The sequence below is a fragment of the Manis javanica genome, chromosome 8, assembly GCF_040802235.1.
Source record: "Manis javanica isolate MJ-LG chromosome 8, MJ_LKY, whole genome shotgun sequence".
Classification (NCBI taxonomy): Eukaryota; Metazoa; Chordata; class Mammalia; order Pholidota; family Manidae; genus Manis; species Manis javanica.
Window position 1 is genome coordinate 110,834,132 of NC_133163.1, and position 26,652 is coordinate 110,860,783.

Sequence of the window (26,652 nt, forward strand, 5' to 3'; positions counted from 1 at the left end):
GGCCATTCTGAGTGGTGTGAGGTGATATCTAGTGGTTTTGATTTGCATTTCCCTGATGATTAGCGATATGGAGCATTTTTCAATGTGTGTGTTGGCCATCTGAATGTCTTCTTTGGAAAAATGTCTATTCAGATCCTCTGTCCATTTTTTAATCAGGTTGTTTCTGTATTGAAGCATATGAGTTCTGTATATATTTTGATGTTAACCCCTTATCATATAAACCATTTATGAATATATTCTCCCATTTTTGTAGGCTGCCTTTTTGTTCTCTTGATGGTGTCCTTTGCTGTACAGAAGTCCCACTTGTTCATTTTTATTTTGTTTCCCTTGCCTGGGGAGATGTGTCCAGAAAAAATTGCTCATGCCTATATTCATATTGTAATCAATTTAGATACAGAAAAGTTGCAAATAAAGTGTACGGAGTTCATGTTTTCCCCAGTTTCCCACAATGTCAATGTACTATATAATCATGATACATTTGTCAAAACTAAGAAATTAATATTGGGACAGCACTATTAATTAAACTCTCTTTGTTCATATTTCCCAAATATAATTTTAACTCTGAAGTAATACCCTGCGAAAACATGAAGGCATCTGATTTCATTTTTTGTTGTTTTTTTATGTAAGTTTTAAGGACCTGTTTTGGAGTAGAGGAGGTCTAGCAGTGATGTATTCATACTTAGAGAAAGCAGTGATGTATTCATACTTAGAGAATATGTTCAGGAAAAAGTTTTGAAATGGGAAACAGATGTAAATCACAGCTTCTAGGTCGGACAACCAGGGGCACAGGACTTTGCTGGTAGGGACTGGGGCCCACTATTATTGGTAAGAAACGAGTGTGTGGACTGGTTTTGTATTTTACTCAAATGACTGCAATCTTCTAGCCCCACCCACTGAAATCTCTCAGTCTTAATACAGCACAGAACCTTGCTCCTGACATAGAACTTATTATGAACACACATGGCAATCCATTCTTTTCAACTTGGTTTTTGCTTTGTTTTGTTCTTAACAAGGATCTATTGTGGATTAAAATGGCAAAATACAAGTAAAGGGCCTCTGATTTAAACATGCTCATTGGAGCTTTGAAATAATCACTATGAGATAACCGACCTTATGTTTTCCTTACCAATTTTAAATTTTCTTTCTTTCTAATTTCCTCATTCATTCCATTTCTTGGGAAACTAACCACTGATGATTCTGAAAGGGATTCTCTTCAAGTGCTGCCATTTTTTGACCAAATTAGTTAACATATAAAGATCAGCACAATAATTTGCTGAAGGCCTCTGATAAGCCTGCAGATAAAAAAATGAGGCATTACACTGACAAATTTATAAATATTAGTTCTTTAATTCATTCCAAGCCTGATGATTATTCCCATTTTATGGATGAGGAAACTGAGAATTATGGAGATAACTTGCCCAATCTGCACAGCCATCACGGATGATGGAGTTAGGAGCCTACCCCACAGAGACCCCTGTTCTCACAGAGTCTGTGCATTAGTTGTAGAGCCAAGATCAACACATGTGACACAATTCAGAGGGCCACTCAGTGGTGCTGTTGTCAAGAGGAAATATGTGTGAAGGTACTCTGTGAACCATACACAAATACACAACACTCATGTCTGCTGTCTGGTGACACCATGGACAGAGACTTTCAACTTCCCCACCACCACCCCTGAGGTTTAAATCAGCACAATCACTCTGGTTAATCAGTGGTCTCATCTTTACAAACCCCTCGGGTGGGAATGCCAAGCCCATGTACCAGTTGCAATAAAGACAGACGAAGGGGATACAGGCAACAGGGAGGGGGGAGGGCGGCATTTTACATTTTTCAGAATCCGAATAACAATGTCTAATGTTTTAGGGCTGGCTCTAAAGGCAGAGAATACATCTGGGGGGAAAAAACCTTTCAAAAACTTTCCTTTTTAAAGAGATTATAATGTCTAGAAACAAATCCCACTCTCCCTTTCCCAATCCATCCTTTTTTCCTTGAGAAAATATTTTTAAAAAAATAAATACATCTGGACAGTTTACAAAGTCCTCAGAGGCTAAAAAACTAGCTATAACAAGGACTGTATTTGACACATTTTTTTCTTCAGGCTAAGTTACTTCATTCAAGGTTTTAATGTTTAAATAAACTGCTGCCCAAATCAATAATCTACAAAATCATTCACTCAGGGAGAGGTCTTCAATCCTTCTGCCCTGTTTAAGGCTGATTTGTGTGGCGGATGAATGCCTTGTCTTCTATTTTACGCAGTCTGCTTCCTGCACTCCTGCCAGAGCACTGCGTCTGCTCTCAGTGAAGAAACTGAGACAAAGCTCTTCCTATGGTGCCATAAGCAGGACGGCATACAGCCAAGAGACTGAATCTGGTCTGGGAAAAGGACAGGGCAGGTATCAGGGAAACGTCTTTGGTTCCTTGCCCCTCAGACGCAGAGTGGTGAGGTGGCTGAGCAGGCAGATCTGGATCTGGCTGGATGACTCGGTTTAAGTCCCAACTCTGCTAACTGCTCAGTGAGATTTCAGGTAAGTTATTCAGCTTCTTTGCACCCCAGTCTCCTTACCTATAATATGGAATAGTAGAATGCTTACCTCAGAGGTTATATGGTTGATATGCAAATGTTAGCATTGTTTATCACAGACTTGCAGGAAAAAGTTTTTGCATCATTTGCATTCCTAGAAACTACAGTTTCTGAGGCTCAAAAGTGCCCTAAGCCAACTCCTAAGTTCTCTGAGGGAGAACTATGTGGCCCCCTCCTGAAACAGCTCTGCATGTCACCTCCGACTTGCTTACACATAGAGCAGAGAGGCATTCCCATCATAAATCCCAGTCATCTCCAAATTCAAAAGTGCACTCTGTAAGAAAATCTAATTTTGTATTTTTCTGACTAAGAATCATCACTGTGAAACAAACAATGATGCCATGAAACTTCTTATTATCATCGGAAAAAAGAATTCATGAAAAGAAAATAGATGGACTTACAATGTACGTGGGATGACAGGTTGTTCTTCTACACTATTTTATACGGGAACCAGGGGTAGCTTCTCTGACAAGGTGACACTAGAGCAGAGAACTTATGGAAGTAAGGGAGCAATCCAGACAGACAGAAACAAGTTCAAAGGCCCTGAGGAGGGAGTGTCCCTGACAAGTCTGAGGGATGGCGTGACGCCTAGATAGCTGGAGTCCCGTGAGAAAGGAGATGGTGGGAGACGGGGTCAGAGAGAGAGGTGGGGCCTGGCTATTCAGGGGCTTGTAGGCTTGGGAAAGAGTTGGATATTCAACTCCTGAAAAAAGGAATGAAACTGGAGGGTTTCAAAGAGAGGGCTGACTGATCTATGCTCAAAAAGGCTATTCTGGCTGCTAGTAGAGAAAAGATCCTCAGGGCTCATTGAGAGAAAGAAGTGGAGGGACCTGGGAGGAAGTGCCTACAATGAGTGAGGGTCGTCTATGATGATGGTGGCCTGGGCTGTGATGGAGGTCAAGAAAAGTGCTTCTGTTTCAAAGAGAGAAGCAAAGGATTTGCTGACGGATTGGCTGTGTGGGCATATGAAAGGGGTTGTGAGAGAAAAAGAGGACACAGGGGTTACTTGAAACTTTGGAAACATTTAATGAAATAAGGCTAACCATAAGCGGTCTCTCTTAGCCATCTGTACTTCCATCACCAAGACCAGCAGTGCTATCTTTCTTCCCAGGACCATTTTTCCTCCCACAAAGGAAGAGTAGTTTCAAATAATTAGTTCTAGGTTGAGTACAAAAATACCAAAACCAAACCGCCACCTGAGGTTTGGCTGTATATATTCCCTAAAGGATCACTGATTGAACAAACGGTCCTATCCACTGTGTGCCAGGCACTGTCCTAGGTGCTGAAGACACTGTGATAACGTTAAGAGTCTATCTCTGCACAGGTAATTCAAAATTGTACCTTAGCAAAATTTCACATTATTCCATACCACAGCCCTTGGTGAGGCTGGGAATAGTTAAAAATGTCAAAATCAAGGATGGAAATTATGAGGTTCCATCTACATATAGTTCCATGAGCTCCCCCTGTGTTTTTACTGCTCCAGGACTTTGCATATTCTGCTAATTCCTTCCCACATGGGTGAAAATCCTGGTCATTTAACTCAGTCAACACAACTTCACCAACTCCTGGAAAGCCTGCAGTGAATTTCTTCTACTTCCAGGAAGGTTGAGTCCACTTATCACAGTCTATGACCTGCTCCACTGTTACACTCATCACTCTGTATAGCAATCACTATGTTGTGTATCTATCCTCCGTGATTGACTGTAAACATCTTCACAGGGACCATGTCTTAACTTTTGTGTTTGGAGAACCTAGAACAGGACCTAACATGTAATAATCACTCAGCAAATATATGCTGAAAAAAGGAATGAATTAATTAATCAGGTGTGATTGCCAAATAGCCTCTCTTTTAATTACATAATTGAGTTCTAGAAGCCAGGAACTATGATTTCTACCTCTGAAACTCCCGTGGTGTCTAGAACAGAGCAACTATTTTATATTGACTGCTTGTATTTCCACCCAGGGAGCACCCTATATCTTCATCTGTTCAGAATTTATTGAAAATATGACCTTGAGAAGGAGATTTTTTTATGTGTTCACTATTCCTCAAATGGGAGTCATGTGCTGGTATTTTCCAAGTTACAGAATCTGGGAAGAAACTTTTATTTTTCTCTAGCCATAAAAAGTGTTTCTACATCAGTAAAAAATGGAGTCAAGCCAAGAAATTCAGGCTTCACAAAAATCTCGTCTCTGGAGAAGAGTGCTTTTTTGCTATTAAGTCAGTATAGAAGAAAATTCTTAAAAAGAATTCTTAAAAAGAATTCTTAAAATTCTTAAAAAGAAAACTAAAAGCTTGGTTTCAGATATTGGTATTCATTTTTTGAGACTAAATATCAGTGTGGAGTTAAGGAACATTAAAGGTCTTTATCATGGAATGTGTTATTGAAAATTAAAAAAATCAGTCATTGGGGATTCCTAGAAAGATGGCATTTTGAGGATGTGTGTCTGGCTCACTTACATTACATTCTCTGAAATGATATATAGAACATAAAAATGAAGAAACTCCTGTATCAAATTATAAATTGGGAAAAGAGGATGTCAGAAGCTAGAAGACTTTTTCATTGACAGAGTTCAGGTGGGCAGCAAGGAAAGCAAACCATGTATTTCAGGGGTCAGCAAACACAGGCTGGTTTTGTAAGTCAACTTCATTGGCATATCACCATGCTCATTTGTTTGTGTATTGCTTATGGATATTTTCTCCATAAAACAGCAGACATGAGTAGTTTTGACAGAGATAGTATCTCCTGCAAAGCCTAAAACATTTACTATCTGGGCCTTTACAGAAAAGGGTTGGAGATCTTTGATCTGTTCCTACTCATATACACCCCCTTCCTGTGAAAGAACAGCTCGCCAAGGGAAGAACATGAAGACATCCATTATTGGAAAGGATAAGGGGTGGAGATGGGGGAAGGTGGAAGGAGATCAGCAACCCGTGACTCCCACAATTACCTTTGCAAAAGTCTAAGAACACTGTGGCCATCCCAAGGAGCAGGCCACAGCTGTGAGACCTCTGACCCGCCTTTGGTACTGTGGGCCTCACCAGGCAAAGAGGAGTTGTACCCAGATAATTCCTGCCTGCCATCAATAATCATTAATTTTCCAGCTGAGAGGCATGGCCCCCTGACACACAGCCTCTGAATTTGGCATCCATCCTACACCCCCCGGCTGCTGCAAGTATACACTGGCAAAGGAAAAACAAAGTAAAAATAAATTTCTCCCTTTGGCCAGAAGATGTGAAACAGAACACACACAGAATCTGACAAGACTCACCTCAGTCCCCAGTACTAGAAAAGCATAAAACTCCCTTGGAAAGGACAAGTACAGAGAGAGAAGTGCCTAGAAACAAACTTTTTGCAGTTCACAAAATGAGGAACCATACTGAGAAATCAGAGCGAATAACTTCCTATGGAAATTATTGCAAGAAAAAACAATTTAGAAAGTTTCTAACTACATTCTCAGCATATTCCAAGAGGCCCATTTATTGCATTTGTAGAACCAGAACAGGTAATCACAAAGAGAGAAGGAAAAATTACATTGGTGTGAAAAATGCCAGGGCAAAATCACAAAGTGCAATCAAGTTTTCAACAATGTTATTGTCCCAAAGCAACCCTAGTCTCCCAAAAGACAAATATCCTTCTAGTTTGCAGAAAGGTTAAGATGCTGGCAATGTTGAGATATAGAGGGGCATCATGGGAGCAAAAAAAAGGGCAAATTTACAGCCCCAAGGAGTAAATTTGCACATACACGTACACAGTCAATGCCTTTACCCACAGAGTAATAATATCTTTCCCAATTTCCAACCATTTTAGCTCCATCTCTCCTTATACTTCATAGTAACAAATGGTAACATTAGCAAGTAAAAACAGGAGGGGAAGGTGTCTGGGAGTTACTTGGGAAAGCATATTCCATTTGGTACTTTTTAACGTTTTTTGTACCTTGCCATAGATAGCACTAAACAAACAGCACTCCAAAAGACCCAGATGGATCTGAGTAACTGTGATGACTTGGCACCAAGACAACTAATTAAATGAAAGCATATAAGTACACACATCAGATAAGTGCCACTGTTAGATAAATCCAGTATCATAGGTTGGAGGGGAAGGTGGTCCACGGTTCTGACCCAGCTGTACCCTAATCCAGTGGTTCTTAAAGTAGGGTCCCCAGACCGCATCTACATCATCTGGAGACTTGTAAGAAATGCAAATTTGAGGCCTTACCTCAGACCCACTAAACCAGAAACTCTGGAGGGAGGGACCCAAGTTTTGTTCTAGAAGGTTTTCTAAATGATTCTGATACACACTAAAGTTTGACAACTACTCCATCATCACAAAAAAAAAAAGTCTATTGAAAGGCCTCAGGGCAGTGATTCTCAATCTTCACTGCATGACCTACAGAGTGTCAACATTTCTGATGCCCTCCGAACTCCAGAATAATTAAATCAGCATCTCTTGGAGTAAATTCATGTTTCCCAAGTGGAACCAAGTTGAAAACTACTGTTTCTTAACCAAAAGGGAATCCCATATGTAAGTAATGATGCCATGGTAATAAACAGAAATCCATGCCATTGAAGAAAGTATCAATAGAGACAAGAAATGATCTCAAGTAGTAAGTAAGGATGTGAACTGTGACACAGATATACAGAGAGATAACTATAAACTCACCTGACCTGAGGAGCAAATGGGGAGGAATGCATCCTGACACAGGTCTTTGAGCTTCTCTGAACCTTATATTGGGTGTCCAGGGGAGCACATCTAAAAACAATGAAGAGAAAAAGCAGAATGGAAAAAAGTCCAGGAAACCCAACATATTTGTGGTTACCAAAGCTGTCTGCACATTGGGATTACCTGGGGAGTTTTAAACACTGCTGGTGCCTGTATTCCATCCCCAGAGAATGTTATTTACTTAGACTGATCGTAACCTGTGCTTTGGAAGTTTTAAAAGATCGCTAAGTGAATTTAGTATGTAAACAAGTTTGGGAACCACTGCAATGTATGTGGAATAGACATTTCAGAAAATATAACCAAGCACACAAAAGAGGAACAACAACAAAAAAAACAACAACAAGGTAACAGTAGAAGAAAATAATCTTAAAATGAAGAAAACCTTGTGCCTCATCATCAGAGCATTCACCAGAGGCTTAGACAGAACAAGTGGAAAGAAACTAACTCAGATACAGCCTCATACATTGTTGAATTTCAAGGACAAAGAATATATCCTAGAAGAATCTAGGCAGGGAAAATATCCTGTTATTATGCAAACTCAAAAAGAAAAAGGAGGAATGTCTACACAGTTCTAACTATGGATGGTTAATATGCAAATAGCAACCTGAATACAATAACCAGCCAAAATCCCATACATGTGTAAAGGCGACAAACCAATGATACCAACTTCATGTACAGACTCAGAAAAGAATTACCAAGAGAAGAATAAAATTGAGAAGTCAAGAATGAGGGAGCTTCAGTACAAAAGAATTGGTGGTAAGTGATGCAATTGCTAAACCAGTGTGTCCTTAAACTTGGCTGCACATTGGAATCTCTGGGAATTCTAAGAGTACCACACTGCTTTGTTGTTATGCCCAAATAGACTGGATTTAATTGGCGTAGAGTGGGTCCCCCAGAAGTATTTTTAAGGAGTTCCCCAGGTGATTCTAATATGTAGCTATGGTTGAGAATTACTATACAAAAACAGTTAATTAAATAATCGTCACTAATAACAACTATTGAGAGAAGATGTATAATGAGAATAATAATTTAACAACAATCTGGCTCTAAACTTCCATATAATATTTACTCCTTCCTTGTGGGAAAAAACAATTAAGTTACCATATTATTACACAGTCTGAACAGTTCTGCCTGAGGTTGGTTCTCAGCGCCCACATGGAGCAACCCTGGCTGTGCCATATACACACCCCTCAGGTGGTAGGGAATGTCTGCCCCCTCCCCGAGGGGAGGCTGAGTCCAGCTGCAGTGAGGAAGTGGGGAGCTGAGGAAGTGCTGGAGCTCAGGAGAAAGGCCAAGAATCTGGAGCCATTTGTGTTAGTCAACATCTGAGTAGGCAATGGTGTCCCTTATAGGTGCCACCCTGGAGTAATGCCTGGCCTCCAGTACAGCATGCCTGAGAAGTGGGGTGGGCAAAAGTAACTAAATAACAGAGAAGAGGTATTTCAACAAAGGGACGCATTGGTTATTAGAACAAGAAGAGAAAGATGAGAGTAACATATACATGCAATTCCTTTTCCTTTTGTTTTCAATTTTGAAATTAGAGAAAAAATATTTGTGGTGGTGAAATTTACTTACAAGTATAACTGAGCAGAACTATAAACCAGAGTTTCTCAACCTCAGTACTACTGGCATTTCAGGCCAGATGATTTTTTGTTGTGGGGGCTGTTGTGTGCACGGGAGACCATTAAGCAGCATCGCTGTTATCTACACACTAGATGCCAGAAACACAGCCTTCCCCTCGGCTGGGGCAACCAAAAATGGCTCCAGACATTCTCAATATTCCCAGGGGGTGGGGTGGGGAATCACCCATGGGTGAAAACCACTGATGTAAACTAAATTGCAATGTTCTTTTAGAAAAACCGGAGCTTCATTTTCATCCTCTGAAGTGTGTGTTAAATATGATCCTGTATTTTTACATTTCATTCTAGACATTGTTAGGGATTAAAAAATTGGTTCAAATATATTCTGGAATAATGTAGAGGTAACCACTAATAGAAAGAAAACAGACTTTATATCATCTAAGTCACTTAAAATGGAAAGGGTTAAACCAAAAAAATGTCTGTTGTATCAAGTGACATTAATTACTAAAAGCAGAAAGTTAAAGTGGGGTGATAAAGCACCAAGCATAATTAGTGAAAATAAATGTGAATGGTATAAACCTCCCCATTAGAAGACAAAGAACTAAAGATTAGGGCCAAAAAGCACAAATTCAACTGTTCAGAGCTCTGCAAAACATACTTGGGAATGCAAGCCAAGAGTAAACAGGAGCAATGAAATGACTGTCAGACAAAGTTGAAGTTAAAGCTTAAAGCTTCATGGATCCAAAAGGTTTATTCTACAGGTAATGAAGTTAAAACAGTCTTTATTCCAAAGACTGTAGAATAAGGAGCTATCGTTACTTTCTTTTTCCTGCATTGCCGTAATTTCTAACTTAAGCTCCTTGAAGGCAGCAGAATCTTACTTATTGTGTACATTCCCAGTGCTGCAGAAATCACGCTCACTTATAAATATCTGTTGGCTAAGTGAACATGTTTCCATGACCCATGGACCCTCGGGGAGTTCAGTGATTCACTGTCGTGGGCCTCCTTTTCCTAGTTTATAAAATGAGAAGTCTCAGCTTTCCCACCTCTCTATTGTGATATTTTTATCTACCTCCTCCCTCTTTTTAATGCCAGTTGCCTAAATTATGCCTCACAATTAGTGTTGGGACATGCAGACATAAAGGATCTCCCACATTAAGCCATTTATATTGAGAAACAAGTTATTATTCCAAAAATGCTATAAGACCCATATTCAGCAAAACTATAAGGTAGTGTTGCTATGAGAACAGTCACGTCAGATGGGATTATATTTGACAGCTCTTTACAGCCCCACATCTTTCAGAGAGAACACTGTGTGGAAATGGTGGGTGAGGCTACAAGCTCTCTTGAGATTAGCCACATGGTGTTTTCCATTTCCCTATCCCCATACCTGGCTCATAGTAGGTGCTTAGTAAATGCATGTTGATGGTGAATTTAAATAAAGGCTCCTGATTTTATTTCCTGTATGGGTTCCACAAAATGCCATTCTTTCCCTCTAAATTTCTTAATAGCCTTGGAGAGTCTTTTAAAAATACAACCTACATTTGGAAAAGGGGACTGTGAGTTTATGGAAGAGTCGTAATGGTGCCACTCCACTGGGAACGCTCAGCTGGGAACGCTGCACAGAGACGTAGGAAAGGAAACCAAGCCTCTCCCAGCAACTACCTAAAATGTGCACCCATCTCTCAGCAACACTTCTTGTTCTCTGCCTCTCCAAATTAAACAACACAAAAGAAAATACATCAGTCTCATAAGGACTTATCTAATGTTCCAGACTGCCTCAAATCCATATTGATCAAGTTTCAACTGAAGCTGGAGCCTGCAGCAATAAGCAAGATCAATACGAGGCCCTCATTCAGATATCTCATCTGCTGAAAAACAAAACAAGACAAGAAAGAGTCTAAGATGGTATAACACTAGGTTGAGGAGAAAGCCATATTTTTTTAAAAATAGGCCATTTTAAAAAGATATAACCAAGTATTTATGTTTATGACAGACCTGAACATTTTTAAAAAGAGAAAGGTATTTTTAGGCAGAAAAAAAGGAGATCATTAAGACTTGCCTAAAGCCCTTACTGATTCAGCCACAAGGTTTAACTTCTGTGTTTCTATGGTTTTTTTTCCCTCAGTACAGCTCTAAAACTGCCTTTTGTGGATGCCAAACATACATTTTTACATATACTCAATCAATGAGTGCCCCTTATATGCCTAGCACTGGGCAGAGTGGTAAGAAGTATCCCAGAGAAAAGTATGACCTAGGCCCTCCTGTCCAAGTGTGCACACTCCTGCATGGGAAATGAAATATATGCATTCAGAAATGACTAAGATATAAAACCAGACAATAGGGCATTAAGTCAAAATAAGTGATCCAAAAAGGACCTTAGAAAGGTAACTAAGGAATACTCAAATTTAAAGAATAAGTTTTGGGGAAGACAGATCTCTGTTACTTACCGTTTCCTTAAGCAATTTCCAACCTCTAGTGTGTACCCGTTTCCACACTATTAAACAAGGAATATAACACATCTACATTATCTACTATGGTTGTGGGGTACAGGTGTCAAGAACACAGCTATTGGAGCTTTAAAAAGGGGAATCGGTGTGCATCTACACAAGCCAGATGACCGAGTAGAAGAGACACGGCCCGTGAATGGCAGGAGTAATCAGATGGAGAACAGGTGAGCGTAGGCAAGTCATTTACCTTTTCTGGGTCTCAGTTTTCTCCGCAAGGTAATGCACATAACGGTTTCAGTGCACTGCCTGATTATCTATTGCTGAGCAACAAATGACCCCAGAACTTCGAGGCTTAAAACAGCATTTATTTTGCTCACTCACTGCAATTTAGGCAGTGCTGGGTGGGGACAGCGGTCTCTGCTCCGCCTGGCATCATCCAAGCACTCCCGGAAGCCTAGGGGTTGGAACAAACTGAAGGTAGCCAATACTGGCTGGGACCTTAGCTGCAGCCATTGGCTGGAGCACCTACATGTTGCCTCCCCACGTGGCTCGTGTTTCCTCACCGCTGGTGGCTGGGTTCTAAAGATGCATATTCAAAGAGTGAGAAGCTTTACCGTGTCTATGACCTAGCCTCAGAAGTCATGCACGTACCGCCACTCCCTCCACATTCTGTTGGTTGGAGCCCATGCAGGTTCCCGGAGAAGGGAAGCTCCCCACTCACCACTCCACACAGATGGGGAGTGGCAAGGACCGAAAGGAACATGTGACACCAGATATATTACTGTAGCTATTTTTGGGAAATAAGAGTCTTCCACACCTAGTACGTTTTCTGAAACGTTCGTAGTCAGTAGCAGTAGTAACAGTAGTAGTATTGGAAAGGGGAAGCTTGATGCAAGATGTCCAGGATTAGCAAGGCATTCAGCTAACATGCATTTCTTATGGGCATAAACATAAGACACAGCCCCCGCCCTCAAGGAATTTACGATCCTAAAAATGATTAAAACTTAACGTGTCAAATTCTAGAGCAGAGGACATGAAAAGCACTGGAGCAAAGGAAACATGGCAGAAGCTGGGGGACAAGGTGCCCACCCCAGGATTCAGAAGCAGATCCAGGTTTCGTGGGACCTGAAGCTTATACAAGTGGAGGCCCCTATTTAAGAAAATATACAAAATTACAAATGAAAATTAGGTACAGCCCCTTTGACAGGGCCTGTGAAAGTGAGGAACCCTGACACTTGAGCTCTAGCAACATGTGAAATCGGCTCTGCGATCTAAATCAGAGAGAAAAAGGAAGTGAAGCCAAAATGCCACAGACAGACTTGGAGAAAACAGAGGGGTCAAGGGACAAAGGGTCTTACTAAGGTTGAAGAGCTCAAAATAAGGAATAAGACAGTGAAAGGATGGGTGGCATCTTTGGAGGGAAAGCAACTGCAAAAAATGAGAACTTATTTACAGGATCTGGTTTGGAGGGCCTGCAATGGCAGAAAATGAAGTTGGGATTGTAAATACTGAGCAACTGAAATTCACCAGGAGGTTCTGAAAATGAGAGTGGAATGATTTATGAAGTTTAGCAAGCAGAAAGAATAGAAGTGGAGGAAAAGCTTGTTACAGACAATCTTTTGATACCTATAAGCTATCTGTCAATGTCCCAGACCAGATAATTGGCATTTAGCCTTATTGCTTCTGCTAAACACATCACTGGATCATTTATAATAGCTAAAAATGGTAAATCAGTATTTTAAAACATGGAAATTGTTAGGTATATTTTTTGGCACATTTGTTCTTTGGGACATTATTGTGCAGTTATTAAAATCCTATTTATGAAAAGCCTTTACACATGAGAAAACACTTGAAATTTCAAGTGAAAAAAGCAGGACATAAAATCGTGTAGCCATATATCCATATGTACACAAAATGCACGTATATTTTTATGTACTTTTATGTGTATAGGTACATACATTTTTGAGTACATAGAAAACTACTATAATAAAATACCTCAAAATACAACAATGTCCTTAATTGGTGGTATATGGTGATTTTTTTACTTTGTTTTTATATATTTTTAATAATGTGTATGCATTGAGTTAATGATTGGGTATAAAACATTAATTTAAAACATCATATTCATTTTTCAAGGTCCCTCCCCAACACCCCAGACTGAGGCATGTCTTCTTGTCTTCATAACCCATTAGAACTGCCTGTATTTCTCTTGCCACATAATCATATTAAGCATTCTTCACTAGCTTCTATAGCAGCCCCCAGAATAACACAAACCCCATGAGAGGGGACTAAGGATGCAACTCTGTTTCAATGCCTTGAACATAGCTGGTGTTAAAGAGTTAGTGAATTGAATTGGGTTCAGGGTATTTTGGCAAATGTGTAGGACAGAGTGCAAGTTATTCAAGCAGTAAGGCATAAGTGACAGGAAAAGGAAAATGCAGACCCCTTCCAGTGACCAGTGACCATTCAATTTAAATGATGACAATAATAGTACTAAGGGCTCTGGAATCTGCCATCTCATTTGACACTTGCAGGACTTTTGTGAGGGGCAGATGTTCTTACTCAGAAGATTCAATGAGACTGAATATGTAAAGGGCTTATGTGCCTGGCACTGAGTAGGTAAATAAATGGTAATTATTTTATTGCTTTCTGTAATTAGCTCAAAGTCATAGAACTCCACCGAGTGCCAAGACTGGAACTTTTTAGCCTTATCTGCTACTTTTCCACTCTGCTGCCATCACATGCCTGGCAAGCAACTGTCTTCCCTCCAATAATGCCCGGTGCTGATCCGCCCCTGCAGCTAATAAGGGTGAACAGCCTCTTGATATCCTATGCTTCCTCATGTAATGACTCAGTCACTTCTCCAGTGACCCTGAACACTATGACCATTCCAGAAAACATAATCAGACATTTTGAAAACAGGAAATATTATCATATATTTAGTATCATCAGCCCATAAACTTTCCAACAATAAATGCAATTCTTCCTAAATTGAATGCATCTCTTGTGACTGTTATTCTGATGAAAGCAGAATTCATTTACTGAATGTCTGCTGTGTGTTCTACCAGGTAACCTGCGTGGGTTAGCTCCGTTTAATTATTAGAGAACCCTACAAGGTATGCATTTGCATCTCTGTCAAGTAACAGTCCAAAGTTTCCAAGGAAATAAATGGCACCACTGAGTCTGTCTTGCTGCAAAGACCGTGCTTGTTTCACTCTGCCATTTAGTAGATAATCAACAAATTACACTAGAGTAGTGCTCATACAATGAACAGTTAACAAAGACACTATGGCAATGACCACATAGCAGGTAGTCAATAACTACCATATAGAATGACCATATTATAGAAGGCAAGTAATAGATCCAGGTGGAGGTGAAACAACTGTGGCCTTCATGTCATCAGTGGTTTTGCCATTTTCAGGTAGGCTGAGAAAAGAGGAGAAAAGGGTGAAAGGTGTTCTTGTACCATGACAATTGTTGTGTTGATTCACCTCCTACTGGAGTTAAAATAAGCATCAAAACCCAGAAAGGCCATAGCCAATCCAGGTATGGTTTAACCTCAATTGCTCCCCAGGCCCTCAAAGAGGGTGCACATCACCAGCCCCTCTTTTTGCAGACCTTGTCCTTCTAGTTTCTTCCCTTTCCCAGCCATTCTGCCTGCGCCCTCCTGGCACACTGACAGTCACTGTAGGCACATCAACAGAATGAGAGTAAACACATTCAGAATGAACAAGTTGCTGAGGGGACAAGGTTAGGAGCTGTGCATCCATCAGCCTTTAGGCAACAGGAGCAAAAATGGGAATTGCTGAGGGAAGGAGAAGCCTGTGACTTACAGAAGCTCAGCTTGGTTGGTTGACACGGCGGTCCCTTCTCTTTCAGGAGGTGGTGAGCAGAATAATCACGCTGCTCCCCAAAGCTGAAAGTTTGGGTTTTCTCCTTTTGTGCAAGCTGCAGTGCTGTTTCCACCACCTGCCAAGGGCCAGCTGCCAGCTCCTTCGGGAGGCATTGTTTCGTTTTAAAGCAGGGGTGGAGGGAAGATGGAGCGACTCTGGCTCTTTTCTTTCTGGAGAGCATTTTGTTCCTTCGGCTGTCAAGAAGCCTTTGTACAGACAGGTCTTTATTCCCAGGGCAGAAGAACTGGAGACAAGCATTAGACATTTGCCAATTCTTGATCACTTCCCTCACCCTTTGTACTTTGTTCTCTTGAAATTTGTTTAGACCATGTCTTTTTCCTAAAGGCTTTGAGACCTTTTTCAAAGTAAGGTTTATCTACAGTGAGGAAAAAAAATAGGAACAGAGAAGAGGAAACCTAAGTAAAGGGAAGAGGCAATAGCACAAAGCTGCTGTGATAAGCTTTAAAAATTAAGCTTGTGATTAAAGCTAAAAATCAAGCTTTAAAAATGATCTCTGAGATTCCTGCCAGCTAGGACAGGAAGGGAAACACGGCATGTGATATCACTGACGTACTAGGATCAAAGAGGAGTTTCAAGCGAAATGGCCACTCTGGGCATGTGTCTGCACCTGCCTTAAAACAGTCATGACGGCCATGATAAATGGGGCAGGACTTGGCAGCTCTGAGGGCCACGCACACGCGCACTGGGGAGAGTAGATTCAAAATCAATCTTGGCCCAGCCAAAGAAGAGGTGGGCAGTCTTCTGCTTGGGATCCTCAGTTCTCTTTAAAGGGTATCAACTCAGCCCCCTTTTCAGCTGGCTGTTACAGCAAATGGTACCGCTTAACTGGCAACATGTGAAAACTATCTTCTTCCCATTTGCTAAGGAATATGATCTCGCACTTTTTACCATCCTATATCTATCAAGTTTATGGAGAGGGGATGTTTACTGGGGAGAGGGGATGATTTCAGAAGACTTCTGCTCTACCTTCTTCCAGATACACAATACTTACCATGGGGTTAAGTCATGTCAGCTGGGAAGTGACTGACCTCCATGACAGGACGAATGACTACTCCCCAATCCTCCTTCCTCCACAGTTTTCCTGAATTGCCCCGTGGTGTGACACCATCGTCACATCCTGGTGTGATGAGAGGTCACCAAAAAATAGCCCCCTTAAACTCACAGCCTCCTTAAACTCAAAGGCAGTCCTCTGTAGGAGAAGCCTTGAGAGAAAATCTCTCACACCAGGAATAGGTGCCCTTCTGAAGAGCCAGAGGGTGCTCATATTTTGGACGCAGGTCGGTAGGACTGATTTGATTTTCCTTTCAGTCAGCTGATTTGAAGCTCAAAGCGCAGTCTGGGCCCCAGCCTCAAGGAAGAAAGTGTATAGGACTTCATCATCCCAGTGCCTGAACGGGCCTCAATGCTGAAACCCACAGCTGAGGCAGGCTACTAAACTTCTCACTGTGTCTTTTTTTTTATACCATCTTTAATTTTGCAAAATTTTCTTTATTTCATTAAGCTATCTTTAGTTCCTTCTGGAATAAGACAAGATAGAGTATACTTATTAAAAGGAATGAGAAAACATACTAATTCCTCAAGGGCAACAAAGGTTTTCCTGGTACAAAATTCTAAAAGAAGCATCTAAAATGGGGATATGACTTACAAGCTATTGAATGATGAAATGGACAAAAATCCTCAATGATAATTTTATAACAAGTACAGAAACTGAGTTTTTACTTCTTTTTTTTTCCTCTTTTTAAAATAAGTCTTTGATACATATGCACCCCTATGTTTATTGCAGCACTATTTAAAATAGCCAAGATATGGAAGCCACCTAAGTGTCCGTCAGTAAATGAATGGATAAAGAAGATGTGGTACATATACACAATGGAACACTATTCAGCCATAAAAAGAAAACAAATACTACCATTTGCAACAACATGGATGGAGCTAGAGGATACCATGCTCAGTGAAATAAGCCAGGCAGAGAAAGACAAGTACCAAATGATTTCCCACATTTGTGGAGTGTAACAATGAAGCAAAACTGAAGGAACAAAACAGCAGAAGACTCACAGACTCCAAGAAGGGACTAGTGGTTATCAAAGGGAAGGGATGGGGGAGGGTGGGTGGGGAGAGAGGGAGAAGGGGATTGAGGGGTATTATGATTAATACACATGGTGTAGGGGGGTCACAGGGAAGACAGTGTAGCACAGAGAAGACAAGTAGTGACTCTGTGGCATCTTACTACACTGATGGACGGTGACTGCAATGGGGCATGGGGGTGACTTGATGATATGGGTGAATGTAGTAACCACAATGTTTTTCATGTGAAACCTTCATTAAGAGTGTATATCAATGATACCTTAATAAAAATAAAATAACTCTTTGACAAAAGATAAGGACCTATGAAGTTGCTCAGTGCCCATCAATGGCAAAATGGATAAATAAATCATGATACATTCAGAAAGAATATTATACAGCAATTATAATGAACAATGTACAACTACACCCAACAATAATGCTAAATCTCAGAGAGGTAGTGCGGAGCTACAGCAGGTAGAAACAAAAGAGCACATATAAATGATTCCATTTCCATAAAGTTCAAGATCAGGAAGTGATTCTGTGTGTTAAAGGTCAGGATAAGCGCTTATCCTGGTGGCAGCAGCTCCTGACGGGGCACAAAGGAGGCCGCTGAGATGCTACCGCTGGTTGGTTTCTTGAAATGGGTGCTGCTTACTTGAGCATATTTACCTTGTGAAAACTAATTAAGCTGAACACTTATAACTTGAATACTTCCACATATGTTGTGCTTCAATAAAAAGTTTTTAAAAAAAAGATGAGGACTTACACTGAGGAGTACCCTGAAGACCAGTCTCAGCCTTGGAATCAGCCAGACGTCTGATGCTAGCTTTAGCTTTCAAAAGGCCAAATAACCAAATGCCTACTTCAAAGTCAGTTTGGGCTTCTCTGAACTTATGCATAATCAATGGTCATATGACCACAACCGTAATTTCTCATTATTACATTGTAAAAAAATGTCCGGAATATAAATGAGCAGTGTCATTTGATTTTGTTATTTTCAAATATGGGAAAGTATTCTAGCTAAAACAAGAAAAATCTCCTATGTGATTTGATGTGATTTGTAAGTTGAATATTATTAGTCAGTTAGTATATGTTGCATATTTATTACAGCAAGAGTAAAATGCTACAATGATTAACAGTGTGCAAAGGTTTTTTGTACCAAATACAATTGCAGCTTTCAAATGGTCAAATAGAAAAGTAAGTTGACAATATAAATGCTAAGTGAATATGTTAGCTAGTTAACTTACATCTTTTTTGAGCCAAGGAATTATTTAAATACAGAAATTTAAATAACAATGCAAGGCGAAATAGTAGAGACTCAGTTGTATCATATTTCTAATCCTGTAGAATTGTTTGGTATATTAGCATCCATCACATTAAAATACCTTTAAGGAGTGTATTTAAATTGTTATTTCATTACACTTAGGCCAACAGTCTTTTAAAACAAAGTCATACTGGGAAATTCTTCACATTCTTTGAGGACAAATTAAAAGCAGAATGTCAAATTCACCACATCAAAATTTCATGAGAAGGAAAAACTCTAGAATCTTGTACAACAATCACAATAAATTATGTTTGATCCAGACAAAATGAAAAATTAAAAGAATATGGTGGGAGTGTAAATTGGTGCAGCTACTATGGAAAACAGTGCAGAGGTTCCTCAAAAACTTAAAGATAGAACTACCATATGATCCAGAAATTCCACTACTGGGTATCTATCCAAAGGGAACAAAAACACTAACTCAAAAAGATATATCACATCTATGTTCAGTCTAGCATTATTTACAATAGCCAAGATATGGAAACAACCTAATTGCCCATGGATGGATGAATGGATAAAGAAGATAGCAGATACATACATAATCGAATACTATTCAGCCATAGAAAAGAATAAAATCTTGCTATTTGTGACAGCGTGGAAGGACCAGCGGTATTATGCCAAGTGAAATAAGTCAGACAGAGAAAAGATAAATATATGTAATTTCCCTTACATGTGGAATCTGAAACACAAAACAAACAAAATGAAATGAAACCCAGATTCATCAATAGAGAACAGATTGGTGGTTGTCAGAGGGGAGGTGGGTGGGGAAAGGGGCAAAATGGCTAAAGGGGATTAAAAAATACAAACTTCCAATTATAAAATAAATAAATCATGGGGATGTAATGTCAACATGGGGAATATTATAATACCTTTGTAATGTGACAAATGGTAACTAGACTTACTGTGGTGACCAATTCACAATGGACACAATGTTGAACCACATGTGATACACCTGAAACCAATACAATTGGTATGCCAGTTACACCTCAGTAAATTACAAAAAAATAGTTAATACAACCAGAGGGCTTAGAACTGCATCTGAGGCACAGTAAATGCTTAATATATGTCAGCTATTGTTACCAAACAAAAAGAGAGAAAATATAAAGAAAGAGGAAATTATGAATGAGGGATCCAAACACATTTTATTCTCACCAAACATCAACAAAACAACTGACTTGACAGGACTATTTTAGGAAAATAATCCTTATAGTTTTTCCCCCACGGAAGCTAAACTTTTAACCAAAAAGCTTGTCAAAATGATGCTATACCATATACTACTAGGAACACAGTGTTTTGATTATTTAAACTGAAAGTCTTTAGACTGACCAATCTATGTGTCCTCCAAACAAGATTCCTTTCAGAACATGCTACTGAAGATCTTTTACTCTGAATTATATCTTGTTGTATTCCTAAGTCTAAGGTGTTATTAAATATGTCAGTTTAAAGTGAGTTTATGTAGCACTGAAGTTTCTGCACTAAAATGACAAACCTTTAAAATTTGATTACTACAATTTTAATAACAAAATTGTAATTGCATAGCAAAGAAAACCATCAACAAGATGAAAACACAACCTACAGAATAGGAAGAAATATTTGCAAATAATATATCTGATAGGGAATTAATATCCAAAATACATAAAGAAGTCACACAACCCAAATAGCAAAAGAACAAACAGTCCAATTAAAAAGTGGGAAGAAGACCCTGTCACCAACTTCTCTTTTTTTAATCTATGGTCTACCTTCCAGTTCTCAGAGGTCCCTGTGACCTATCATATTTAATTCTTTTTCTTTCTATCAGAACCTCTTCTCAGAAAAGAGTAAGTTAAATTCAACCACGTGGAATTGCAAAAATTAGGCTAAGACAATATAGTACAAACTGCAGTAGACAGAATAATGGCGCTCTAAATATGTCCAAGTCCTAATGCTCAGAACCTCTGACTATGTTAGGTTATATGGCAAAGCTTGCAGATGGAACTGTGATTGCTAAAACTGACAGTGAGACTTGTGTCAGACTTCTACCCTTCAGAACTTTAAGCAAATTTGCATTGTTTTAAGCAACCAAAAAAAAAAAAACTGAGCAGAGGTACTGAATAGACATTTTTCCAAAGACATAAAGAAGTCAAATGTACAAGAAAAAATGTTCAACATCAATAATCACCAGGAAAATGCAAATCCCAACCACAGTGAGACATCACCTCCATACCTGTTGGAATGACTATCATCAAAAAGACAAGAGATAAAAAGTGTTGGTGAGGAGGTAAAGAATCCTTGTGTACTGTTGGTGGGAATGTAAACTGGGGCAGCCACTACAGCAAATAATATAGAGGTTCCTCAAAACAATTAAAAATGTATCTACAATATGATCCAGCAATTCCACCTCTGGGTATGTTTCCAAAGGAAATGAAATCATTGTCTTGAAAAGATATATGCACACCTATGTTCACTGCAGCATTATGTATAATAGCCAAGATATGGAAAAAACCTAAGTGTTCACTGTTGGAAGAATGGATAAAGATGTGAAACACACACAATGGAATATTATTCAGCCATTAAAAAAAAAGAAGGAAATCCTGTCATTGGCAACAGCATGGATGGACCTTGAGGGCATTATGCTAAATGAAATAAGTCAGATAGAGAAAGACAAGTGCGATATGATCTCACGCATACATGAAATCTAAAAAAATGAATGGATTAGGGGTTGCCACAGGCAGCAGGTGGGGAAATGGGTGAAGGGGATCAGAAGAAACAAACTCCCACTTATGCAATAAATATGTTCTGGGGATGAAATGTACAGCATGGTGACTATAGTTAATAATACTGTATTGTATATTTGAGAATTGCTAATAGAGTAGACTTATAAGTTCTTGTCACAAGAAAAAAAATTATAACTATGCTAAGTGATTGATGCTAACTGAATGTACTCTGGTGACCATTTCACAATATATACATATATCAAATCATGTTGTACACTTTAGATTAATACAAAGTTTTATGTCAACTGTATCACAAAAAGGCTGTCATGATTTTTAAATAATATATTTTAAAATAATATACTAAATTCATTTTTATCCCCTAGAAGTTCATTCAGTAATAGTAATATTTAGCTTTGAGTACTAATTTTAACACTTGGCCGGTTTTCCACTTGGGCAACATTTCTATATTTATTGCACATATAATTGAAGCACAAGCAGAGAGGCAGAGCTTCCTTGGCTAAGGTCTTGTGGTCAAAGCATTTGGTCCTCTGAAAGCCTCAACTGAACCCACGTCAGGGCCTTTGCACTCACTGTTTACTCTGCCTGAAGCACTTTTCACCTAGGTCTTCACATGACTAGTGCCTTGTCTCCACTCAGGAATTAGGTTAGTCTCCCTGCAGTAGGTCCACTCTGAAACCTGAGGGAAAAAGAAATGCTCCCAGCCCAGCACTCTGGATTGCTCTGCTCCTCCGACGATTTATCACGAGATGAAAGTGTGTTTTTCCCCCATGTTTGTTGTCTGTTTCTATGCCAGCTGAGAATGACAGTGAAAACACTCTTTTCTCTTTCCTTCCTCCTTCCTCACTGGTGCCCTGAAAGCTCTGAGCAGCACCTCACATCACTGTCTGAGTGTCCCACACCCACAGGGGAAGGTGTGACATCATACAACTACGGCCCGAACTGGCTCAGCAGCAAGCCCTGACCCCACCACATATCAGCCCTGTGACTGTGGCTCAGAACAACTGCCTTGACAAGACTATTTTAGGAAAATAATCCTTATAGTTTTTCCCCCACGGAAGCTAAACTTTTAACCAAAAAGCTTGTCAAAATGATGCTATACCATATACTACTAGGTACACAGTGTTTTCATTATTTAAACTGAGTCTTCAGACTGACCAATCTATGTGTCCTCAAAACAAGATTCCTTTCAGAACATGCTACTGAAGATCTTTTACTCTGAATTATATCTTGTTGTATTCCTAAGTCTAGAGTGTTATTAAATATGTCAGTTTAAAGTGAGTTTATGTAGCACTGAAGTTTCTGCACTAAAATGACAAACCTTTAAAATTTGATTACTACAATTTTAATAACAAAATTGTAATTGCATAGCAAAGAAAACCATCCACAAGATGAAAACCTCCCCTAGCTTACTTCAAAGCCTAATTTTTAAAAAGCTGTTTTCTCAAGTTGTGGTTAGGTACAAGGTTGTTTTTAATTGTGTAATATATATATGTATATAGTATTGCTAAGCCTTTAATCTTAAAAACATATAAAGCACTAGTACAAAGGTTATCATATCTTATCATCAACAAAGGTTCACCTCCCTCCCTGTCCCTTCTCTATACTTCTGGAACATACTATTTTCCCTGTCCAAAATGTCCTCTTGCCTTCCCACCATTTTTCAATCCAGTAAGTTTCTATACATCCCTTTACCCCTCTTAAAGAAGTCTTCCCTGTCCCACTGGCAAACTCTGTTGCCCCTATTGCCTTGACACCTTGGATATGCTGCATCGGCCTATAATTACTGCCTGCATGCTCATCACCTTCCCCACCCAACTGTAAACTCATTCGGAGCATAAAATACAGCATATCCATCTCTACATCCGGAGCACCTACCCCCGTCTCCTTTATATAGTAGAGACCCAGCAAGTACTACATTAAGGCTCTGATAACTACCCATGTCATCTTGTACAAATCACTTAATCTCTCTGTATTGTGCCTCAGCTGCTACCTTTGAAAAAGGATCATATTATCGCCCATATTACAGGCTGTCAGGAAGAATAACTAAGAAGCTCCATGAGGGCAAGGACATCTGTTTTTTGTTCCCTGCTGAATCCCCAATGCCTAAAACAATAATTGACACACAGAGTAGGCACTCAGTACACCCAGCAAGTATTTCTAGCATGACCCAAGTCAGATAATCCATGCAAAGTGCTTGGCACAGTGCCTGACCTATACCTACTCAATAAATGTTAGCTATTATTAGCAACTCTGTTCTGTCCAGTGTCTGCCTCACTGAAAACACATACAGGCTGGAAAATTATCAGACAGTCTTTTAAGATGACATTCTCCTGGTCATGGAGCATTCCCTTAGCTACTTGCACCAAGCCCTTCTTCCTTCACAGACCCTCAGTCTCCCTTAGTTCCCAGAAAGCACCTGCTCTCCTGAACTACTTTGCACTGTTAAGGACCTTAGCTGGGTCCTGGTCATCCTACCCCAGGTAGCCAGTGAGCTCCCCCAGGTGCTTTTGGTTACCCTCCTCAGCAATGCAGAGTGACTGATAGTTGGGTCTTTCTCCTTCGTGAACCTGGCGTGCTGCCCCATGACCCCTGGCCTTTAACAGCACACAGTCCTATCTTCAATCTCTCTCCCCTACTACCTCAACTCCTTCATTTCCTAATTATGCGCACAACTACTGGATTCCACTTAGGGCTTGGTTCGAGTCAATCCACTTTAAGTTTACACAGGTGTTTCTCACAGGACTCCATGTCTGGCCTTCGATCCACGAGATATGGCTTCCTCTGGGCAGACCAGCATGACTGCTGCGCGCCTGGAGCCTAATTCCACCACCCTCTGAGCCTCTCTCACGCTTGGGGCATCCCTGCCAATCCTCTCCCCGCCCTCCTTCAGGTCCCACAGTTACTCCTGGGTTACATAGCGCACTGCGCGGCCTCCAGCTGTGCCCTGTTGGCCTTCCTGGGAAACCCCACACTCCACTCACCCAGGGCAGGACCCCCACTCACAGGTACAAAAGAATGTTTCCTGATGGGGATGGGAGCGTATGGATAAAGGGCCCTCTCCCCTATCGCAGGGTGGATCAGAAAGAGATCGTAATAACCTGAGGCTGCTCTTCAGGTAACAGGCTCAGTAACTGGCAGCGATGGTCTCCTGGGATGGATTTCAGACACCTTCCAGCGGCTGCAGGAGGAATAGCAGGCCCGAGGACATGCCATTGAACAGGCACTGAGGCTGCTGCGGCCTAGGACCTTGGCGGACCTCCGCCAGAGGCTTCATGATCCCGCTGCAGAAGATTCCGTCGCAGCCCAGCGCCCTTCGGGATCCTGGAAGGCTAGAGATTTGGGGGCGCATGCGCAGTTCACTCCCCTGTTCAGCCTCGAGCAGCCGATCCACAGCAGAGCCTTTGCGCCGGAGCCCATTTTGCTCAGGGCCAGTCCCCCGCGGTAAGGCAGTGCTGCCCTGTGGCTGGAGGTGGGGGCGGAGTTTGCCTGGTACGGGGTGTGTGTTAAGGTTTACCCTATTTCTGAAATATAGCAGATACCTCAGGTGACTAAGACAAAGTTCTTACTGTTGCGGAGTCCAGAGAAGTAAACGATGCCTTCCCTGCTACTCTTGCTAAGTCAGCTCAAACTTCAGAGGCCCCTAAAGAAATGCCTGCCTCCAGGAATTTCTCTCCAAGTAAAAGCACCTCTGTCTTGAGTATTCCTTCCTATTGCATAAAGGAAGGGGGAATACCAGTGCATTCGGCACTTGGGGCGCACTTGGTAAACAGTCCTCACCTGAGGACCTCAGAGTGCTGGGAGAATTCTCAGCACCTGCATCTCCCATGAGTTGCAGGAATGCAATGGACACCTGATAACTGTTTGTCTGACTCAGGTACTCATGCAAATTTTATTTCTTCCTTAGTATCAAGCTGATGTTTCTCCAAGGCTTGGAGCTACCCTCTGTTACACAAGGAGATTAAAGGTCTACTCAGATAAAGGAGTAGCGACCACTGCTTCAGGAAACCCACCAAGCCCTGCCTGGAACAACCCTGTGACCCCCTGACAGTTTCCTATTCCTGCCTGTCGTGCAGGTGTTCAAAGTGCCAGCTCTCTTAGCTGGTTTCCTAACTAGCTCTGTGATTTATGACCTATTTGGCCTTGGGAAAGTCAACTCTGAGAACTTGGTCTTCTCATCTGTAAAATGAAGGTTAATTTACCTTTCATGGTTGTTGTGAGGATTAGAGTTGATGTTTTTAATAGTGCCAAATAGCTTTATTAACATAGTAAGAATTGTACTATAGCATCTTACTACACTGATGGACAGTGACTGTAATGGGGTATGTGGAGGGGACTTGATGGGAGGAGTTTAGTAAACATAATGTTGCTCATGTAATTGTAGATTCATTATACCAAAAAAAAAAAAAGAATTGTAATGCCTAAAATCTTTACTCTGTGCTCAGCACTGTTCTAAATACTTTACATGTAAAGGGGATCAGGATATGCTACCCAAAATATGCCCCCTTGGCATAAGGATTACTGTAAGCTGAAGATCATTGAAGATCAGCAAATACTGATAGTTCTCTGCTTTCCCGTATCTGCCTAAAATCAGAGCATAAATTTTCCTTTGTGAAGGCATTTTCCCACCCCATCCCTGTACCAGCAGAGGAGAGTGACTCTTACCACTGGACATAGAGATGAGTTTGCATAAACAGACCTTATTAAAACAACCCTTATCTTCCATTAGTTCCCCATACATTTCCTGACTACTTCCCCAGGATGTATCATCTACCACAGGTAAGTCTACTCTCCTTTGTTAAAATGATATGTAAGCTCCCAAGCATAACCACTTCTTTGAGTTTCACCTCTTTTCTGTGAACTACTGTGCATGTAAACATTAATAAATACTATGTGCCTGTTCTCTAACTAATGTGTCTGTCATTAGTTTAATTAACAGGTCCTCAGTCACTGAACATAAAAGGGTAGAGAAAAATTTTTCCTCCCCAACACATGAATTCACTTATTTAATCTTCCTAACAACCCTACAAGGTAGGTGCTATTATCCTAATTTTACACAGGAGGAAACAGGCACACAGAAAGGTTGAGTAACCTGCCCAAATTGCATGGCCCTTAAGTAGGGGAGCTTGTGCTCCAAATTGCTCAGGTGTTCTGATTCCAGGGTCCATGCTTTTAGCCCTTGCTTAATAATAAGCAGTTGTTTTTACATTAGCTAACAATAAACTGTAGTTATTATTCTCATGGTTAAATCTGTACATTCTCTACCTTGAAGAACTCTGAAGATAGTCCTTTCTTTTTTCAATCAAAAAT